This window comes from Triticum urartu, chromosome 4A (assembly GCF_056163025.1).
Source record: "Triticum urartu cultivar PI428250 chromosome 4A, HENAU_Tu73, whole genome shotgun sequence".
NCBI lineage: Eukaryota > Viridiplantae > Streptophyta > Magnoliopsida > Poales > Poaceae > Triticum > Triticum urartu.
The window spans coordinates 262,224,755-262,242,763 of NC_141876.1; positions in this window are offsets into that span (position 1 = coordinate 262,224,755).

The window sequence follows — 18,009 nt, forward strand, 5'->3', positions numbered from 1 at the left end:
TGCGAACTCGGTGGGACCGATCACTCATCTCGGTTGGACCGAAACGTTATGAAGGGAAACAGAGAGTTTGCAATCCCATCTCGGTGAGACCGAGATCCCTATCAGTGAGACTGAAGTGACTAGGGTTTGTGGCAGTGGTTATGTCAAGTGAACTCGGTGGTGCCGGATGGATCAAATCGGTGGGGCCGAGTTTGACTTTTGGTTTGGGACATATGTGGATATGAGAAAGTGGTTGAGGGCTTTGGAGCATATCACTAAGCACTTTGAGCAAGCAAGCCATTAAGCAACGCCTCATCCCCTTTTAATAGTATTGGCTTTCCTATGGACTCATTGTGATCTTGGATCACTAAAATGAAAATGTAGAGTCTTGAGCTTGAGCCAATATGTGTCCTTAGCATTTTGAAGGGGTTCCTCATCCTCTTGTCCACGCCACTCAATTGTTGAACTCATCTGAAATATACTAGATAAAAGTATTAGTCCAACAAGAGATATTTTTACCAAAACCGCCCAGGGAGCACTTGTGCTTTGAATCTCCCACTTTTTGGTAATTGATGACAACATACATCAAAGCTTTAGATAAAGATAGAGAATAGCAAGTAAAGCTTTGGAAAGACATGTGACATGCATAGGCTCCCCCTACATGTATGCAATCACGTAAATATAGAGTATAAGAGCATGTGAATGCATAATCATAATAGAGCAAGCAATGAGTTACATGTATCTTGGCTATATGCATCAGAGCAAATGGTGTGAATATAGAAATTGTAGCTTCATGTTCATGATTCCTTCCTGCAAACAATATGTACATCAGCAAGAGATCATCATGCACATGAATGTGATGCATATACTTACCTTGTGGTCTTAAGTTGGCTTAGGAAGAGATGAACCTGAGTAAACAAGGTTAGATAACACAGATACATCTACTAAATGATAGAGTTTACCTTGTTTTCTAGGTATTCATCATGTTTATTTCGTCGCATTAGTTTCGGTCATGCATTTAGTCTAAGCTGCGGCAGGTTGTGTACGTCAAGTAGTGATCACGTACACGGTGCAAAGCTGGTTGATAGAGTGAGTTAGTTAGTTGAGTTAGCATCAGCTGATCAGTAGCATGCACGTCGTGTAGTTTGCATGGATATGGTTGTTAGCAACATGCGCATACAGCTCTGTGGAGTCAGAGCGGCCGAGTCCGGCGGCAGATTAGCGTGGAGCTAGAAGCGGACGCATTCAGTTGAGACGTGCGTCAAGTGTGCCGTTGTGAGCAAGCTCAAGTTTGTTGAAAACTTGGATCTGACTCAAGCCTGTACATGCAAGAATAATCGGATCAAGCAGCTGGCTTGGCCATCGCGTGTGCATGCAACGTAGTGGGGTTAGTGGGTGCGTGTGTGATGTGTAGTCTAGCTACTTAAACGCATGTATCCGGTTCATTTGTGTTGAGAAGAAACAGAGAAAAGGCACAAGTGTGTGCGGTGCCATAAAACTCACTGTGTGCTCTTCTTCTACCTCAAGCTCTTGTGTGTGTCCTTTCTTCTTCCTCCTCGGACTGCTCCAACACTAAACATATCAAGAATTGCAAATCACAAGAGTACCAAGACTGGGATGACATGTAGAGACTGAGCATTGGGTACTCCTATTGGATATAGACATGTCCCCAAAGGTAAAGATATGCAATGAATTCAAGGATTTCCTTCCCTAGAAGTCTTTCTCCCCCTGAATCTTATATAGGATAATGGGAGAAAATAGGGAAAAGAAAATTAGAGCAGAACAAATCAGAGCACAAACACATAACAAACTAACATGTCCTTCCCCTCTAAAGACATGTGACTTCTCTCCTCTTGAACACCAAGCATCTGGGGTCTTTCTCTCCCCTTTTGAAGTACTCTCCCCCTTTTTGAAGTGATTAAGCTTTGATGTGATCTCTGTCTCCCCCTTTGACATCAATTTCCAAGAAGGGATCTTTTGGATTGTGAGTCAAAATCGGTTTGGTCCTTGAGTCATAGAGCAAAGTAGCGTATAGAGTGTGATGCTGGTAGAGGACAAGAATCATTGAGTGGAGCTGGAGTAAAAATGCAGGATGCAAGTGGCAAATTGTCTTCTCTGCAGTGAAATCGGTAACACCGAGTTGTATTCTTCGGTGGCACCGAAATGGTTCGGTTTGACCGAAAGCTACAGACTGGTGTGACCGAGTTCAACACAGAGAGAACATTTGTCACCTCAACTCACTAGGCAAATAAGATCTCACAAAGATTTGCAAGGAATTAACTAAAAGATTTGCAATGAATTGGATGCAGGGAATGCAGAACAAAACAAGGAAAAGAAATCTAGATGAAGTACGCAAGAACACAGAGAAACACTAGGGAACTTCATCTAGAATTGGTCGGCGACAAAGTCACCTATGTTAGAGTATATTGACTGAGGAGTCAAGTGAGAACACTTGATCGTAGTTCATACTTGTCGTTTAAGCTCAAAATGGGGTTACCATTTTTCGTTTAAGCATTTGATGTATTCGCATCTTGTTGAGTTGCTTTGACCCATGACTTGGGGTAAAGCTTCTCTAAGATGGAATAACATACCTTGGGTGGTGGTGTTGATCTTGATCATGTAGTTGAACTTGTGTGGGATGCTCAAGGTTGATGTAGCTCATCAATGATTGGGAGCACCACTTGTAGTTCATCTACCTACATGGGTTAGTCTTGCAAGGAAGAGCACTTGTGTATCCAAATTAACAATCAGAATTTTATACCAAATGAAATTTGATATATAGACATGATCAAAGGATATGCTGAAAGGTTTCATGCTTCCTTGTCTTCAACCACCATATTGTAGAGGCTTGGTGATGTAGAGATTGCTCAAGATGTGAGTGATTTGCAATCTCATAGATTTTGGTTTATCCAAGTACCTACAAGGGTTATATAGCATGCAAGGGTGCAAATATATCCAAGACATATGATCATCATCATAAGAGAAACATCAAGGATTAGTCAAAGGCTCATGCCTTGCATGTATCCAAATGGAGTTTCTACTCCAAGTTTGAAGCATCAATGATGTTCAATTCACCTCTCAAACGGCAAAATACTTTCTCATCAAGCGATTTGGTGAAAATATCCGCCAATTGCTTGTCGGTATGAACATGCTTAAGATCAATGTCCCCTTTGGCAACATGATCTCGAATGAAATGATGACAAACCTCAATATGCTTAGTTCGAGAATGTTGCATGGGATTATGAGCAATCTTAATAGCACTTTCATTATCACAAAGCAATGGAACATGTTTCACATAGATCCCATAATCTTTAAGAGTTTGGGTCATCCAAAGTAATTGAGCACAACATGAACCGGCGGCAATGTATTCCGCTTCGGTGGTGGATAAGGATACCGAGTTTTGTTTTTTGGAGGACCAAGACACAAGAGATCTACCAAGAAATTGAGAAGTACCCGAAGTGGACTTTCTATCAACCTTGTCACCGGCATAGTCCGAGTCGGAATAGCCAACAAGATCAAAAGAAGACCTCTTAGGATACCAAATGCCAAAATTTGGTGTATGAATTAGGTATCTCACTATCCTTCACAACCTTAAGATGACATTATTTGGGGGCCGCTTGATATCATGCACATGCATACACTTAGCTTAATATCGGGACAGGAGGCATGTAGATATAACAATGAACCAATCATAGAGCGATAAACCTTTTGGTCAACTGGTTTGCCATCCTTAGTCAAGTCAAGATATCCACTAGTAGGCATGGGCGTTTTCATACCTTTGCTTTCTTGCATGTTGAACTTCTTGAATAAGTCCTTGGTGTACTTTGTTTGAGAGACAAAGGTGCCTTCCTTAGTTTGCTTGATTTGCAAACCAAGAAAGAACTTGAGTTCACTCATCATGGACATCTCAAACTTCTCCGACATTAACTTTCCAAACTTTTCACTATAGTTGAACCAAATATGATATCATCAACATAAACTTGGCACACAAATAATTCACCATTAACCCTTTTAGTAAAAAGAGTAGAATCAATCTTTCCAATCTCCAAGCCTTTTTCAATAAGGAACTTGGTCAAGCATTTATACCACGCTCTAGGAGCTTGTTTAAGACCATAAAGAGCTCTATGAAGTCTGTACACATGATCAGGTTTCTTAGGATTAACAAAGCCGGGAGGTTGTTTAACATAAACTTCCTCCACAATTTCACCATTTAGGAAAGCACTTTTAATGTCCATTTGGTACAAGGTGATATCATGGTGATTAGTATAGGCAAGTAAGATGCGGATGGACCCAAGTCTAGCAACGAGGGCATATGTCTCACCATAGTCCATACCTTCGACTTGAGTGTAGCCTTGGGCGACGAGACGTGCTTTGTTGCGAATGACTTGTCCATCTTCGTCTTGCTTGTTGCGAAACACCCATTTGGTACCGATGATCTTGCGGTTGTTGTCGAGCTTCTCGACCAATGTCCACACTTGATTTCTCTCAAAGTTGTGTAGCTCTTCGTGCATGGCATTTATCCAATCCGGATCTTCCAATGCTTCTTCAACCTTCATAGGTTCAATGCTAGATGAATGAATAATTTTCACAAAAATTAGCCAAACGAGTTTTAGAGCGAGTGATTCTCCCGGTTTGAATATTATTAAAGATTTGTTCAATGGGATGGTCTCGTGAAACCTTTGCTCAAACTCGTGGGAGCTTTTGTTTGGGTCGGGGTGGAGCATCTTCTTCATCATCTCGTTCTTCTTCTTGGCTTTCTTCGTTGTTGATGTTGTCGTTCTCTCGTTGATGTGGAGAAGGAGGTTTAATACATCTCCTTCATATCTATAATTTTTGATTGTTTCATGCCAATATTCTACAACTTTCATATACTTTTGGCAACTTTTTATACTATTTTTGGGACTAACATATTGATCCAGTGCCCAGTGCCAGTTCCTGTTTGTTGCATGTTTTTGTTTCGCAGAATATCCATATCAAACGGAGTCCAAACGGAATAAAAACTGACGGAGATTTTTTTTGGAATATATATGATTTTTGGGAAGAAAAATCCACGCGAGACGATACTCGAGGGGCCCACGAGGCAGGGGGCGCGCCCTAGGGGGCAGGCGTGCCCCTAACCCTCGTGGCCACCCCGTAAGGCGGTTGGTGCCCTTCTTTCGCCGCAAGAGAGCTAATATCCGGATAGAGATTGTGTTAAAATTTCAGCCCAATCGGAGTTACGGATCTCCAGGAATATATAAAACGGTGAAAGGGTAGAATCTGAGAACGCAGAAACAGAGAGAGACAGAGAGACAGATCCAATCTCGGAGGGGCTCTCGCCCCTCCCATGCCATGGAGGCCAAGGACCAGAGGGGAAACCCTTCTCCCACCTAGGGAGGAGGTCAAGGAAGAAGAAGGAGGGGGGGCTCTCTCTCCCTCGCTTCCGGTGGCACCGGAGTGCCACCGGAGGCCATCATCATCACCGCAATCTTCACCAACAACTTCACCGCCATCATCACCAACTCTCCCCCCTCTATGCAGCGGTGTAACCCCTCTCTTAACCACTGTAATCTCTACTTAAACATGATGCTCAACGCTATATATTATTTCCCAATGATGTATGGCTATCCTATGATGTTTGAGTAGATCCATTTTGTCCTGTGGGTTATTTGATGATCGTGATTGGTTTGAGTTGCATGTTTTATTATTGGTGCTGTCCTATGGTGCTCTCCGTGTCGCGCAAGCGTGAGGGATCCCCGCTGTAGGGTGTTGCAATACGTTCATGATTCGCTTATAGTGGGTTGCATGAGTGACTGAAACACAAACCCGAGTAAGGGGGTTGTTGTGTATGGGATAAAGAGGACTTGATGCTTTAATGCTATGGTTGGGTTTTACCTTAATGATCTTTAGTAGTTGCGGATGCTTGCTAGAGTTTCAATCATAAGTGCATATGATCCAAGTAGAGAAAGTATGTTAGCTTATGCCTCTCCCTCATATAAAATTGCAATAATGATTACCGGTCTAGTTATCGATTGCCTAGGGACAAATAACTTTCTCGTAACAAAAGGCTCTTTACTAAAACTAACTTAGTTGTGTTTTTATCTAAATAGCCCCTACTTTTTATTTACATAATCTTTATTATCTTGCAAACCTATCCAAAAACACCTACAAAGTACTTCTAGTTTCATACTTGTTCTAGGTAAAGCGAACATCAAACGTGCGTAGAGTTGTATCGGTGGTCGATAAAACTTGAGGGAATATTTGTTCTGTCTTTAGCTCCTTGTTGGGTTCGACACTCTTACTTATCGAAAACGGTTGCTATCCCCTATACTTGTGGGTTATCAAGACCTTTTTCTGGCGCCGTTGCCGGGGAGCAATAGCGTGGGGTGAATATTCTCGTTGCTTTATCACTAAGTAAATTTTATTTGCTGTTCTTAGTTGTTCTTTATCTTTAGTTATGGGTAGGAAATGCAAAATACCAAAAAAAATTAGTTGTACCTACTAAACCAATGGTTGAAGAACCACTCAAAATCTATCACACTGCTGAAGCTTATTACTTGGATCATCTTCGATCCCTATGTGCTCGTGCTGAAACCCCAACTAGCTTAGTTGAGGGTAAATCTTTAGATGAGCATGCTTGTTGTGTGCGACACCAAATATCTGAAAAAGGGAAAATTTTACTGGGTCAAATTCATCGTTTGCAATGCTATGCTTGGAATTTATGCAAAATATATGATATTACTTGTTGTTCTGAAAACCCTAAGAAACACCTTCCCTATCAATGTGAGTTTAGTGATAATGGAATCGTATCTTTGTATGCTAAGGGTGTTTATAGTTACTGTGATGTTCAACAAATTGAAGAATTTGTTGCTTTTAAGGGTGCTTATGAAATTGCTTCTTTGATTGAAACGTATGATGCTACTCTTTACAAATCTGAAAATTTTGACATACTTAAATATTGCTATGATAATTATGCTTCTAATGCCTATGTTGAACTATATATTGAGGACTACCCCGCTGTCCAAGAAGAGACTAATATGTCGAACATCGGTTGGTGAAGCGATTGACGTCCGGAAACATTTTTGGCCAAAAGTAGCTCTTCGAGAGCGTGGCGAACGTCTTGTCGCGTCCGAAATGTCCCATTAAGCCTCCTCCATGTGATTCCTGCAAAAGCAACAAACGAAGGGACGACTTGGGGATGCAAAGTTTGTTAGCTCTCATAAGATAGCCGTCTTTGATGTAATAGCGTTCCCAAGATGTATTCGACAAACACTTGGCATAAGGAGTAGCAAAAGTTTCATCATGCTCATACACTTCTTTGATATGCTCGAAGCCAATGATATCTAACTCAAGTTGTGTGACTAGCATGCATATGCGGGAAAGAGCATCCGCTACGATGTTTTCTTTACCCTTGATGTACTTGATGACATAGGGAAAAGACTCAATGAATTCACTGCATTTAGCATGACGCTTGTTCAACTTAGTTTGACCCTTAAGATACTTGAGAGTCTCATGATCGGTATGAATGATAAACTCATGGGAACGAAGGTAATGTTCCCATTCATGTAAAATGCGGACTAAAGCATATAGCTCTTTGTCATAGATGGGATAATTGAGTTGCACTCCGGAAAGTTTCTCACTAAAGTAAGCTATGGGGCGCTTCTCTTGCGTTAACACACCTCCTATGCCATTACCACTAGCGTCGCAATGAATCTCAAAAGGTTTGTCGAAGTTGGGTAAAGCAAGCACAAGAGCATGAGTAAGCAAATTCTTAAGCTCATTGAATGCGGTATCTTGGGATGGTCCCCAAACAAACGGCGCATTCTTCTTGCTCAAAGCATGCAAAGGCGAAGCAATGGTGCTAAAATCCTTCACAAAGCGACGGTAGAAACCCGCAAGACCAAGGAAACTACGCACTTGATGCAAGTTGGTTGGTTGCGGCCAAGTCTTAATAGCATTGATCTTGGACTCATCTACATGAACACCCTTAGAAGAAACCACAAAACCCAAGAAAACGATCTTATCAACACCAAAAAGGCATTTCTCCATATTAGCATAGAGGCGCTCTTTTCGAAGAGTTTGCAAAACAGTGCGGACATGGGTGACATGCTCTTTGATAGATTTGCTAAACACAAGAATGTCATCGAAGTAAACTACAACAAATATACCAATGTAAGGGCGAAAGACATGATTCATAAGGCGCATAAAAGTGCCCGGTGCTTCCGAGAGACCCATAGGCATGACTAACCACTCATACAAACCAAACTTGGTTTTGAAGGCGGTTTTCCATTCATCGCCCTCTTGTATGCGGATTTGATAGTAACCACTCTTAAGATCAATTTTGGAAAATATAGTGGCACCACTAAGCTCATCTAGCATATAATCTAGGCGTGGAATGGGATACCTATAACGAACGGTGATAGCATTGATAGGTCTACAATCGGAGCACATGCGAAAACTACCGTCACAGGCACAAGAATGACCGGAATGACACAAGGGCTCAAACTTTCACGCACATGTCCATGGTCTATGAGATGCTTTACTTTCCACTGAATTTCTTTGGTTTCTTCGGGGTTGACGCGGTAGGGAGCTTTGTTCGGAAGCGGTGCTCCGGGGATGAGGTCGATGCGGTGCTCAATGCCTCGTAGTGGAGGTAGCCTCGGAGGTAGCTCATCAGGGAAAACATCTTGAAATTCCTGCAAAAGAGAAGACAACACTAGAGGAAGAGTGTGCGAAGTGTTAGTTTGTGGTGCATTGTCCTTGCACACGAGGACGTAGTGTAGGACACTAGATGGGTTCTCACACACTTCTCTCATCTCACATTTGGTGGCAAATATAACTAGGTTCTTGTTTTCGCTCATCGTGGAGGCACTCAATTTGGGCTTGTGGCGCTCACTCTCTTTTTGGTGGCTCACTCTCTCGCTATTCTCTCCATGATGGGTGGCTTGCTTATCGGCGATCACTTGGCTTGGAGACATAGGGCGTAACACAAACTCCTTTCCTTGCATCTTGAAGCTATAGTGGTTTGTACGTCCATTGTGGACGACTCCTCGATCGAATTGCCATGGCCGTCCAAGGAGAAGATGACAAACGGTCATTGGGATGACGTCGCACTCCAAGGTGTCTTCGTAGGCGCTGATTTTGAAGGAGACTTGCACTCGGTGCTCGACTTGGATAGTGCCGGAGTCACTAAGCCATTGCACTTTGTATGGATGTGGGTGCTTCGTCTTGGGAAATTGGAGCTTGGAGCAAAGTTCTTCACTTGCGAGATTGTGACAACTCCCTCCATTGATGATGACCTTGACGGATCGTCCATTGATGCTGGCCTTGGTGTGGAATATGTGGCATCGTTGGTATTCTTCTTGGTGATGTTGGAGAGTCCAGACTTTGGAGACAACAAGTGCGGGACTTGAGTCTTCATCACAAAAGACTTGTTCTTCTTCATTGTTCACTTGGCGGTGCATGGCAACTTGCTCAAGGGCTTCCATTTCTCCTTCGCTCATGGAATCATAAGGGCCATCGTCGTTGAAGATCATGGTGCGCTTGTTGGTGCACTCATAGGACTTGTGGCCTTGGCCGCCGCACGTGAAACACTTGAAGGAACTCGTCTTGACGGTCTCATCGGTAGGGGTTGATGATGATGAAGCTCTCGGCTTGAAGTTGCTCGTATTAGGATTGCTTGTAGTTGGCAAAGCTTTCTTGGAAGTCGACTTGTTGATGTTGGAAGTAGAGTTTCTTGTAGTCGGTGTTGGAGTCGTTGAAGCTTGGTTATTGGAGAAACCGTAGGACTTGGATGAGAACTTGGCATACTTGAAATCATCTTGCACTTGGCGTTCCGCTTTGGTAGCTTGGTGCACGAGCTCGATGAGATTTGAGTATGGTTGGAAGTCGGCGATCTTCTTGATAGGATGATTGAGTCCATTCAAAAAACGTGCCATTGTTTGCTCATCATCTTCCATCACATTGGCTCTTATTATTGCAATCTCCATCTCCTTGTAGTATTCTTCAACGCTCTTGGTTCCTTGCTTGAGTTGTTGTAGTTTCTTGAAGAGGTCGCGATTGTAGTAGGTAGGCACGAAGCGTGCTCTCATGACATCCTTCATTTGTGCCCAAGTAATGATGGGTGGTTCACCTCTTGCCTCGTGGCGCTCTATGATTTGTTCCCACCAAATGAGGACATAGTCTTGGAACTCAAGGGATGCCATCGCGATCTTCTTCTCTTCTTCATAATTGTGCAAATGGAAGATCTTGTCAACTTTCAATGCCCATGAAAGGTATTCTTCGGGATCGTTGCTTCCGTTGAACTTGGGCATGGTGAACTTGAGCTTGCCGTAGCATTGCTCTTCATTGTGTTGGGGTCGGGGATGATGACGCCCATGTTGTAGATGATTGTTCAACTCGTGGTGCTCTTGACGCGGAGGGTTGTCAGCCTCGTGTTGCTCTTGTCGCGGAGGATTCCCATTGTCGTCATGCTCTTGATTAACTTGATGGTCTTGGCGAGCTTGTGGAGGAGCGCGTCGAGCTCGAGGAGGAACTAGACGATGCATGCGAGCTTGAAATCGTCGTTCTTGAATTTCTTCGCGAAGTGCTTCCTCTTGTTCACGGGCTTGTCGGCCTCGGTTGGCAACGGCTCGACTCGCATCGCGTAGAGCTTGTTGCGCCTCAAGTGTTTGAGCATCACGGAGTTGTTGTTCTTGACGTTGTGTCTCAGCATCTTGTGCATTTTGGTGTAGACGCACGCATTCTTCCTCTTCATGTTGGCGTTGTCGTTGTCGTTCTCGTGCTAGCGCAAAGGCTTCTTCCGTTTGACGACGTCGACGTTCCTGAGAGTCGGTGTCTCGAAGTGGATTGAGGTTTGCTTGACGCTCGTTGCGCGCGGCACGTCGAAGAGTGTTTGACGACGGTGTACTTGAGCCGGAGAGGGTGAAGTCGGAGTGGCGACTTGAACGGCTCCTTCTTGAAGTGGAAGAAGATCGGTTGAGCAACAAAGCACGAATCTCGTCCATCCTTGCGTCATTCTCTTGCTTGTGATCATCGAGCTTGTGGTCGAAGTAGTCCCTTGTACATTGCTCGGAAAGTCGCAAGTCGGCGGCGAGGTTGTCGATGCATTCACTCATAGCTTGTTGCTCTTGATGCAAAGCACGTTGTGCACCAGAGATGACTTTTGGTGACGAAGGAGTTCATGTCGTTGTCTTGCTCCATGAAGAGTGGGTTGGTAGAAGTACTTGGCCTATCCATCATTCCAAGACAAATGTGAGTGGTAGAAAGATAAGAACGAATACCAAATGTACCTTGACCGAAGTTGAAAGTGAATCGATGATCACTCCAATGTAGGACAAGGAAATAGCCCAATTGGTACGAATTCTCGTCGGTTTCTCACACCTACACAAGTAAAAGCTCATGGTGGAGCTTGGTTAGGATGGTGGCACGATTTTTAATGTGAATGTAAGCAAGATTCAATAATGTTGGAGAAGATTCGCCAGATGCAATGTAACAAGTACACCAAGCATATAAGGTACACGGAAACACATGCGCAAAAAGATAAGTGGGGTTGTGCAACCAAGGGTGAGCCAGAATGTGGAATCCACAAAAATGCTCTTGTTGCACAACACTAGAGAGACGCTAGCACGATTGCACGATGGGCGGATACAAGAACTTGTGCACAACCTACTTAGCAAAAATGCAACGACTTCTATCCCAAATATGTTTTATGCAAGGTGTTGCTATGATATGATCCAAGATGATCGAGTATGACAATCTTAATGTTGTATGATGCTATGGTTCTTGCTTAAAAGCTCTTTGCTTATCTTTCCTCTTTGCTTAAAAGCTTGGTTGGCTCTTTGATGTTTGAGCTCTTTTCTCATGCAATGCTTGACGAACCAAGATAGCAAGTGAGTATGCGAAGACAACTTTGTGACACAAGAGATGATACCAATATAGGCAACAATGATGTATGTATGTATGCTATGGGAAGTATGATCACTAATGTGCACAAGTCTTGTTGCCGACAATACTCAATGGCTAGTCTCGATGGGTAAGCAGCGCAAAGGAGTAAGGCTATGATGGCTATCAATGTAATGGCAAGCGTGATATGTCCAATACCAAGATGAGGTTACTGGTCTTGCTTCCGGTATGGTGTCAAAATGGTGGCATGAATACCAAGTCGTAGTCGAGGTGGTCGTTGTTGATGACGCGTCCGTGGCGAAAATGAGCGGCGGTGATGTCGATGTCGAACCGTACCTAGATAGCCGAAACACAAAAGGATACGGTGCCACAACTCAAATTCTCAAAACCAAGTGCGACCAAAAACGTCGGAGTAGGTAGCGGGTAAGTGGTGGTGTGGGATGGGGTATAGGCAATGTTTGCGGAAAGTCAGTGGTGGTGTAGCGGATGATGTGGTGGAAGTAGCGGTCGTTCGGACATGGACGGATGTCCGGTCGCCGGACGTCCGGTCGGGTAGGAAATCCGCTAATTTCAGCTCGGGTTAGAGGTTCCGGTCGTCCGGAAAGGTCGGACATCTGGTGGTTCCAGCCGGACGTCCGGTAAGTTGCGGTCGTCTGGTGGATCGGGGCAAAATTGATATGAATTTCGTGGATTTTGGATGGATTTCGAGGTGGAGATGGTGGGGGAAGGCTAGATCCACTTGCAACACAACAGATTCATGGATCAAACCAACAAAACATCATCAAAACTCACAAATAACAAGAAAATTTTTTGGGGCTATTTTTGTGGGGTTTTTCGGATTAGGACGAAAAACAACAAAATCAAGCTAGAAAACGAAGAGGGGGCTCCGAAATCGTGATCAACCTTGCTCTAGATACTAAGATGATGTAGGGTAGAGACCCTAATCGCCTGATCTTTCATGAAAGGAGCGGATCCCGGGGAAAACACGAAGAACACGGGGAAGAATGGAGAGAAAACATGAGAGAAAATCACTAAACCGACACGAATAAGTCACACATGGGCTAGATCCTCGAGTACATAGGTAGAGATACATGAATCCACGGATAACTAAGGACAATACACGGTAACCGGTTCTTCTCCGTGAGGAGGTCTTGAATCCACAAGGGGATCTTCCCGTAAAGGGGGCTTGAATCCGGTTGGGGGATCTTCTCCGGTGGAGGCTCGAATCTCCGAGGAGAAGGTGACCAAGTGGATGAGCAAAGCTCTCTCACAAATATGAGCTAAACAATTGCTAACCCTAGAAAGGAGGTGGGAGAGGTCTATTTATAGTCGAAGTGCAAATGGGGGCGAAAGCAGGGGTACATGGGCCTCGGGCCCGAATCTGGACGCAACCAGGTACCGGACGTCCGTTGGGGACCAGTCGTCTAGTGTCTCATGAGTGTCCGGTCGTCCGGTCTCCTTCGGACGTCCGCTGGATCCGTTCTGTGATGGGGCTGCCGGACGTCAGGAGGCTCCGGACTTCCGCTGATGTTGGCTCGGGTGCGGTCGCGCCGGTCGTCCGGTCGGGGCCGGACGTCCGCTCCTTGGCCTCGGGTGCAGGGGCACTGGTCGTCCGGTCTGGACCGGATGTCCGCTCGCTAGGGCTCGGCTGATGCTTCAGGCGCCGGACGTCCGGTCCTGGCCGGTCGTCCGATGGCTGGGACTTTTCCTTCAGCCCTCCTTCTTCTCCGTCTTCTCGTCCATCTTCCTCTTCTTCTTGTCCTTGCTCCTTAGCTTCTCCATGGTACCTGAGTATGCACAGAGTGTCCATATGAGGTAGTAGCCATGCTTCATGTGCATCGAAGTGGAATTGTGAGAGGAGAGACATCACCTCGGTTTCAAGAGCTCTTGCACGTGATCGAGTCATGGGTCCACTAGGCACTTGATGAGACGATGGTAGGTCCATGGGGATGACCTTGGGATGCTCCGCATGAGAGACAACCCGGAAGTTTTAGAGAGTCATTTATTTCTGTTGAGTGCTTTCATATAGTTTAAAAACAACAAAAATAAAGAGGGGAACCCAAAACTTTTTCAAAAAAGGAAAGTGAAAGTGAGAAAGACAAGCATTGTTGAAGTGGGTTAAATAAAAATAATTATCCCCTTGTACAATTCCATTGTATTATAAAAATAATGTGCCAAGGTTTGCCTTTAGGATGTTTACATTTGCTTGATGGTTTGTACGGTGCAGGACAGAAACTTTGGCTGTAGTGCACGATTTTACATTTTTAGCTGGGACGTCAAATGGTTCTGATTCTTTTTGAACTGTCTTTCTATAAAAATTGTGTATTTTGCCTAATTTTGGTAGAATTTTTCAAGCATCAGAAGTATGGTGAATGTTCAGATTATTACAGACTGTTCTGTTTTAGACAGATTCTGTTTTTGATGCATAGTTTGCTTGTTTTGATGAAACTATCGATTCATATCAGTGGATTAAGCCATGAAAAATTTATATTACAGTAGACACAATGCAAAAACAAAATATTAATTGGTTTGCAACAGTACTAGTGATTTGCTTTATTATACTAACGGATCTTACCGAGTTTTCTGTTGAAGTTTTGTGTGGATGAAGTGTTCGATGATATAGAAGGTCTCGATGTGAGAAGAAGGAAGAGAGGCAAGATCTCAAGCTTGGGGATTCCCAAGGCACCCCAAGTAAATATTCAAGGAGACTCAATCATCTAAGCTTGGGGATGCCCCGGAAGGCATCCCCTCTTTCTTCAACAAGTATCGGTATGTTTTCGGATTCGTTTCGTTCATGCGATATGTGCAATCTTGGAGCGTCTTTTGCATTTAGTTTTCATTTTTGTTTTATGAACCATGCTGGTATGAGATAGTCCTTAGTTTATTTATAGAATTCTCTATGCACTTCACTTATATCTTTTGAGTATGGCTTTATAGAATGTTTCATGTGCTTCACTTATATCATTTAAAGTTTGGATTGCCTGTTTCCCTTTACATAGACAACCGCCATTTGTAGAATGCTCTTTTGCTTCACTTATATTTGTTAGAGCATGGGCATAACTTTTGTAGAAAGAATTAAACTCTCTTGCTTCACTTATATCTATTTAGAGAGATGACAAGAACTGGTCATTCACATGGTTAGTCATAAAATCCTACATAAAACTTGTAGATCACTGAATATGATATGTTTGATTCCTTGCAATAGTTTTGCGATATAAAGATTGTGATATTAGAGTCATGCTAGTGGATAGCTGTGGATTAGTAGAAATACTTGTGTTGAGGTTTGTGATTCCCGTAGCATGCATGTATGGTGAACCGTTATGTAACGAAGTCGGAGCATGAGGTATTTATTGATTGTCTTCCTTATGAGTGGCGGTCGGGGATGAGCGATGGTCTTTTCCTACCAATCTATCCCCCTAGGGGCATGCATAGTAGTACCTTGCTTCTAGGGCTAATAAACTTTTGCAATAAGTATGTGAGTTCTTTATGACTAATGTTGAGTCCATGGATTATACGCACTCTCACCCTTCCATCATCGCTAGCCTCTCTAGTATCGTGCAAATTTTGCCGGTACCATAAACCCACCATGTACCTTCCTCAAAAAAGCCACTATACCTACCTATCATGGCATTTCCATAGCCATTCCGAGATATATTTCCATGCAACTTCCATCATCATCATATACATGACTTGAGCATCATTGTCATATTGCTTTGCATGATCGTAAGATAGCTAGCATGATGTTTTCATGGCTTGTCCGTTTTTAGATGTCATTGCTACGCTAGATCATTGTACATCCCGGTACACCGCCGGAGGCATTCATATAGAGTCATATATTTGTTTTAGTATCGAGTTGTAATATTGAGTTGTAAGTAAATAAAAGTGTGATGATCATCATTAATAGAGCATTGTCCCAAAAAAAAGAAAGGCAAAAAAAGGGAAAGGAAAAATAAAAAAGAAAGGCAAAAGAAAAAGAAAAAGGGAGGCCAAATAAAAATATATAAAAATAATTAAATAAAAGGGCAATGTTACTATCCTTTTACCACACTTGTGCTTCAAAGTAGCACCATGTTCTTCATATAGAGAGTCTCTTGAGCTATCACTTTCATATACTAGTGGGAATTTTCATTATAGAACTTGGCTTGTATATTCCGATGATGGGCTTCCTCAAATGCCCGAGGTCTTCATGAGCAAGCAAGTTGGATGCACACCCACTTAGTTTTCAGTCTGAGCTTTCATACACTTGTAGCTCTTAGTGCATCCGTTGCATGGCAATCCCTACTCACTCACATTGATATCTATTGATGGGCATCTCCATAGCCCGTTGATATGCCTAGTTGATGTGAGACTATCTTATCCTTTTTGTTTTCTCCACAACCACCATTCTATTCCACCTATAGTGCTATATCCATGGCTCACGCTCATGTATTGCGTGAGGGTTGAAAATGCTGAAGCGCGTTAAAAAGTATGAACCAATTGCTCGGCTTGTCATCGGGGTTGTGCATGATGTGAATATTTCGTGTGGTGAAGATGGAGCATAGCCAGACTATATGATTTTGTAGGGATAACTTTCTTTGGCCTTGTTATTTTCAAAAGACATGATTGCTTTATTAGTGGGCTTGAAGTATTATTGTTTTTATGTCAAATGATAGACTATTGCTTTGAATCACTCGTGTCTTAATATTCATGCCATGATTAGATATGTGATCAATATTATGCTAGCATTCCACATCACAAATTATCTTTTTTATCATTTACCTACTCGAGGACGAGCAGGAATTAAGCTTGGGGATGCTGATATGTCTCCTTCGTATCTATAATTTTTGATTGTTCCATGCAATATTCTACAACTTTCATATACTTTTGGCAACTTTTTATACTATTTTTGGGACTAACATATTGATCCAGTGCCCAGTGCCAGTTCCTGTTTGTTGCACATTTTTTGTTTCGCAGAATATCCATGTCAAACGGAGTCCAAACGGAATAAAAACTGATGGAGATTTTTTTTGGAATATATATGATTTTTGGGAAGAAAAATCCACGCGAGACGATGCTCGAGGGGCCCACGAGGCAGGGGGCGCGCCCCTAACCCTCGTGGACACCCCGTAAGGCAGTTTGTGCCCTTCTTTCGCCGCAAGAATGCTAATATCCGGATAGAGATCGTGTTAAAAGTTCAGCCCAATCGGAGTTACGGATCTCCAAGAATATATAAAACGGTGAAAGGGTAGAATCTGAGAACGCAGAAACAGAGAGAGACAAAGAGACAGATCCAATCTCGGAGGGGCTCTCGCCCCTCCCACGCCATGGAGGCCAAGGACCAGAGGGGAAACCCTTCTCCCATCTAGGGAGGAGGTCAAGGAAGAATAAGAAGGAGGGGGGCTCTCTCCCCCTCGCTTCCGGTGGCACCGGAGTGCCACCGGGGCCATCATCATCACCGCAATCTTCACCAACAACTTCACCGCCATCATCACCAACTCTTCCCCCCTCTATGCAGCGGTGTAACCCCTCTCTTATCCGCTGTAATCTCTACTTAAACATGGTGCTCAATGCTATATATTATTTCCCAATGATGTATGGCTATCCTATGATGTTTGAGTAGAATTGTTTTGTCCTATGGGTTATTTGATGATCGTGATTGGTTTGAGTTGCATGTTTTATTATTGGTGCTATCCTATGGTGCTCTCCGTGTCACGCAAGCGTGAGGGATCCCCACTGTTGGGTGTTGCAATACGTTCATGATTCGCTTATAGTGGGTTGCGTGAGTGACTGAAACACAAACCCGAGTAAGGGGGTTGTTGCGTATGGGATAAAGAGGACTTGATGCTTTAATGCTATGGTTGGGTTTTACCTTAATGATCTTTAGTAGTTGCGGATGCTTGCTAGAGTTTCAATCATAAGTGCATATGATCCAAGTAGAGAAAGTATGTTAGCTTATGCCTCTCCCTCATATAAAATTGCAATAATGATCACCGGTCTAGTTATCGATTGCCTAGGGACAAATAAATTTCTCGTAATAAAAGGCTCTTTACTAAAACTAACTTAGTTGTGTCTTTATCTAAACAGCCCCTACTTTTTATTTACATAATCTTTATTATCTTGCAAACCTATCCAAAAACACCTACAAAGTACTTCTAGTTTCATACTTGT